Source organism: Marmota flaviventris, chromosome 2 (assembly GCF_047511675.1).
Source record: "Marmota flaviventris isolate mMarFla1 chromosome 2, mMarFla1.hap1, whole genome shotgun sequence".
Classification (NCBI taxonomy): domain Eukaryota; kingdom Metazoa; phylum Chordata; class Mammalia; order Rodentia; family Sciuridae; genus Marmota; species Marmota flaviventris.
Window position 1 is genome coordinate 109272338 of NC_092499.1, and position 5507 is coordinate 109277844.

The 5507-nt window shown below is 40.1% G+C and overlaps 1 pseudogene; it reads left to right on the forward strand.

Annotated features, from left to right (window-relative positions):
* Nucleotides 1-293: 293 nt before the first annotated feature.
* On the forward strand, nucleotides 294-945 carry LOC114082247 (tubulin-specific chaperone A pseudogene; annotated as a pseudogene).
* The last annotated feature ends 4562 nt before the right edge of the window (nucleotides 946-5507 follow it).

Sequence of the window (5507 nt, forward strand, 5' to 3'; positions counted from 1 at the left end):
TGTTCATCAGGAATAGTAAAAATGTTTTAGGAGATAGAAATGTTGACTACCCTGATTTGATCATTACACACTGAGGACATTTATCATATTATCACACAATACCCCATAAATTTGGACAACTAAAAAAAAGGGATGCTCATTCAATAGAAACCATATTTTAAGTTTGAATTTTGATCTTTTCCCAGGCAAGGAATATGAAATCTAATTCTTTCTTGATGCCTGTGGGGCAGTAAGCACAGCTGTGTCAGCCACACACTCACAAGGGAAAGTCACCAGTACTGTTGCCATCTACGATGGTTGGTAAGGTAGGTGTACTAAATGCATTTTCAACCTTTTTGGGCTTATTTGGAGGCAACCTATTTTAAGTCCAGGAACATCTGCATTTCCTTTTATTGTATGACAAGCATTCTGCAAAGGACCTTAAATCCATTAGCTAAATCTTTTTTCTTCGTCTTTAGGATTAAAATTTTAATTCATTTACTTTCAACCTTGTCTTTCCAGGAATCTGTATCCCACAAGTTTTGTTATGAAGTTCTTTCATAGTTGTAATTTTTATGAAGAATTTCTGTTTAAAATTCTTGTTCTCAGCCCCTCCTTCTAGTGGCTCTTGGGACCATGCACATCCTCACGTGAAGCAGACCAAGATCAAGACCCCCCATGGTAAAAAAAATTGGTCAAAGAAAGAGTGATATATGAAAAAGAAGCAAAACAACTGGAAGAGAAGATTTTTAAAAAATGAAAGCTGAATGTGGCAAAAATGATGACCTTAAAATGTAGGCAGAGATCCTGCAAGAGTCCTGGATGATGACCCCAGATTGCTATCACAGGTTAGATGCTGCATATTGTGATCTTCAACAGATAATAGAAACTGAAAAAGACTTGGAATCAGTGGAGGGTTCTAAAGAAGCACTTTGAACACTGAATTCAGTGAGATTAGAACCCTGAAACTTTTCTGAACATGGTAGTTTTTGCATTAAATCCTGGGCTCTATTCTGTAATTCTTGATCACTGCTGTAATATGAGTTTAATTCTTTTTATGCAATGCATATTTTTTTTCTTTGCATGATTTAATCTGTCAAATAAATGAATTCTTCTAAAAATGAATTTCTATTTAACCTACAATATATCTAGGGGCATGTTTATTTCTAACAATAGCATTTTCACATAAAATACAATTTTATGCTATAAATTATTTGACATTTGTTGAGCCTTTCTTTTTGCTAAAATGATCAACATGTGCTTGGAAACAATACAGATTTTCTATTTGGTGCAGGCTGCCATGTGACTATATTGGATCAGGTTACTAAATTAACTCTTCCTATCTTACATATCTTGACTCTTTTTTTTTTTGCCTGCTTGATTTATAGTCCCTGATAAAGGAATATTAATAAGTGCCACTGTGATATAAAACATCCAACTTCTCTTTATAACTTGGTCATGTTAGGCATATACAAAGTAACAATTGTTTTATCTTTTTTAGGGGATATTGTTTTTATAATTTTGCATTATCCTTGATTCTTTCTAATAATGCTTTGGGCTTTAATTTTATTTGCTCTAATATAAATGTTGCTAGACATGCATGTTACTTTCCTAGGACCACCACAACAAATGATCACAAACTGGGTGGCTTCATCCAAACAGAAATTTATTCTCTCACAATTCTGAATTCAGTGAGATTAGAACCCTGAAATTTTTCTGAATATGGTGGTTTCTGCATTAAATCCTGGGCTCTGAAATCAATACATTGGCAGAGCCATGCTCAGTCCATACACTCCAGGTGAGGCGCCTTCCTTGTCTCTCCCAGTGCCCAGCAGCTCAACTGCTGTGTCCCTGCCTCCCCCAAAACATGGCCATCTTCCTATGCATCTGTGTGCCTTTTGTCTCCTGATAAGGACATGAGTCACATGGAATTAAAAGCTCTCCCTATTCTCTATGACCTCACCTTTGCTAATGACATCTGCAATGACTATTTCCAACTAGGTTAACTTGTGGGGTACTGGGGGTTAGGACTTCAACCTGTCCTTTTGGAGGACACAATTCAATCCCTAGCAATATGCTTCTTTTTGGTTAACATTGGAACAATATATATTTTTCTTGCTTTTTATGTACAATCGCTTTTGTGTTTTCTCTTTAGGGACATCTCTTGCAAACTTTGTTCATTCATTTTATATAATCTGATAGCCTGCCTTTTAATTAGTCATCTGTTTATACTTATTGTCATGGCAGATATTTTAACTTATTTTTGCCATCTATTGTTTTCTATTTACCACCTCACTGCTTCATTTTTCTCTCCTTTCCAGATGTCTTAGCCCAGACTGCTTCAGAAAAGCAGACTCTGAGAGAAGGGCTTGTGGGCAGCTGGTTTATTTTAGGAAACGATTCAAGGAATAGGAGTGGGGAGGGGCTGGGGAGAAAAAAACAGCTGATCACCACAATGGGTAAACAGGGCTCCCTCCACTATGAGCCCCAGGAGATGCATAGACCACATCTCAGCCTTGTCTATGCAGATGCTGATACTGTTTTTTGAATGCAGATATGCCATTTTAATTTTTTATTTCTATATTCTATATCATTGTTATATGTTTGAAGTAGAGGATATTTCACACAGGGTGAATTTATACTACCATTTGGCTGCCTATCATTTAACTTGACATAATCCCACGAAGCACTTTATTCATCATTTTAAAAATGCAGAAATAGAGGATGAGAGAAGTGAAGTAATTTGCCTGAAATCACACAGCTGAAAAGTGATGGAACCCAAACTCAGTCTGATTTATTTAACTCCACAACCATTCCTTCCAACCAGAACTCCACCAACTTGTGTGGTATTGTCATGGCATATATTTGAACGTATTTTTGCTATCTTTTGTGAGAATTGGGGCTAGCTAGTATTCTCCTGAATTACAGGGTCACATCTTATCTCTAAATCACCAGTCCCCAAATAGGGGCAAGGGAGACTCTTCCGTGAGAAGTAATAATGAGATATCATTATTATCGTTTAAACCCAGCCGTGTCCAAAGTATCCTAAAGAGACTAAAAATTATAGAAGCCGAGAGATTTTATAAACTTTATTCAAAGAAGGGGTTGTGTTGTGTTTTGTTGTGCTGGGTTTTGAGACACAGCTCTATCTATTCCTCAAAGAGCATAAATTACTAAGTAAATCAGATAATTACTGACTAACTGACAGACTACTATGATTGAGAAATTAACCATCTCTGTTTTTTTCTGTGGGCTCACGGGAAAAGAATGTGAAGTATTTCCCCCTCTTCCTCTCCAGTGGCCTTTGTGTCTTGGAGGGCTGGGCTTCTCTTGCCCCAGAGAAAAGTTAGAGGCCCTTCTTTGATTTTCTAAGGGTCTGGAGACCTGACATCCATTGTTAGAGTTGGATAGAGCTGTGGAGAACACCTAGGGCCTGGGGGTCATTCGAGGGCTGGTAGGACGCTTGAGTATTGGGCTTCCCAGATGGCCCCGTGGAGGTGGCAAGAACTTGGGGAATGATTTCCCCTTGGGTGGGAGAAGCATCTGTGCGTGGAACACTTGCACTTGGAGAGGACAGGTGTGAGCAACAGCAACAACTTTTAACTAGTTCACTTGCTTTTGGACAATGAGCAACTGGCAGGGACCATCATGGACCTGACACCCTTCTCCACCTGAGATCCCAAAAATCTTCATGGAAAGAATGAGAAATCCCCTGAAAAGTGGCTGCAATTGAATTTTTGAGCTCCTGGTAGGTGAGGTCTAAGTATGATTTAATTCAATTTAGAAAATTCATGAAATGTGTCATTTCCTTTAAATCGTAGAACATTTTATACCAGTTATACTAATCATAACCAAATCCTGAAGGAAATTTTTCTAACATATAGGATAAAACAAGTGTGTGTGTGTGTGTGTGTGTGTGTGTGTTGGGGGGTGTCCCTTGAAATTTGTTGATCAATAACAACACAATATTAACTTTCCATCTTGGTAATTTATTCTCCAAATTTTCTCCAGATGAGCTTTTAAAACACCTTGTGATTACATCTGCACCAAATGGAGTCTCTGTGGGAAACTTCATGACTTCTAGGACAGCCTTCAGGATCTCCAAGTACGACTTGGGGTCTTGGGGCCTTCTGCTGCAACTTTTAGCCTCAGATTGCAGGCCCTGGACATTTGCCCAGAGCTGAGCATTCAACCAGAAGCTCCTCAGGAGAGGCTGGGAAACATCTCGGAATCTACTACCCTTTCTCACTTGCTGGGCAGGAGTCAGGGAGTGCGTGGGGAGGCAGCAAGTGTGTGCACCTCTATGTATTTAGAATCTTGGTTTCCTCACAGGAGGAGATTTCACAGCAAAGGTAGACCAACTCCTCGGTTCAGAGGCCTTCTCAGAAAACTGCTACCACCTGAGGCTCCCCCACACCCTAGATGAGAACTTTGTTGAGGCTGGGGAGTAGGGAAGGTAGGAGCAGGAGGTGTATAGGAAGTAGGCCTGTACCTACAGCTCTAAGGGGCTGGGGAAGCCCAGGAGTGGCATGGGGAGCAAGGGCACTCCAAACAACCCACCAGTTTCTAACGGAAAAGTTCCAAGGGGCTCCTGCACCTTTGTGCATGCACCAATGAAACACACTAGTGCTGTTCACTGACACCTCTTTTTCCGAGTCCTGTTTTAGGGGAACACCTTCCTGCACCAGGAAATGTGTAAGAGGAACTTCTTTTCCAGGGTTGGGGATTTAACTCAGGGCATTGTGCATGCTTGGCAAGCACTCCACCACTGAGCTACAGCCCCAGCTCAGAACACTTATTTTCCAGGGCCTACTTTGACTAGGTACTCCTCTGGACACTTTCCTTTGGTCTCATTTAATGTTAACTGGGACCTAGGGTTTTTTGTTTTGTTTTTACCCCTGTTTTATAGAAGAGGAAGCTGAGAATCATAGAGGGGAAGTGGGTTGCTCAAGATAGCAAGCTGCTGTCAACCGAGGCAGAAACAGGTAGGCTGAATTCCAGTCAGTATCTCACCTGATCACCCTCTACCTCCAGATTGCTCTCTCTTCATGTAGAAGCACACTTACACACACACACACACACACACACCAACAAAACTGTAGGTCTGTTGAAAGTCAGCTGTTCTTTGACACCCCCCTACTCTTTCTGGGATGGGAAAAGAATCTTTAATTAGTATAAGGTTAATAGCATGAACTTTGAAATCAGACAACCTGAAGTTTAAATTTCCATTTATTACCCCATGACCATGAATAAAACACTCAACCTCTGTAAGCTTCGATTTCCTCAACCATAAAATGAGACAACAGGAGTACTTACTTCACTTGTGGTTAGAGAGGTTAAATGAGACAATACCTATGGATGTCTAGCACTTGGCACTGAATAATCACTCAATAATTGGAAGCTATAATTATTCACAATTCTACTTGTGGTGGCAGCAAACCTAAACGTCTGAATGATCAATTTCAAAAGGAGGTGAACTTGGTCCTACATAGAAAAAAAATGATGCGTCATCTACGCTGTTGCCAACA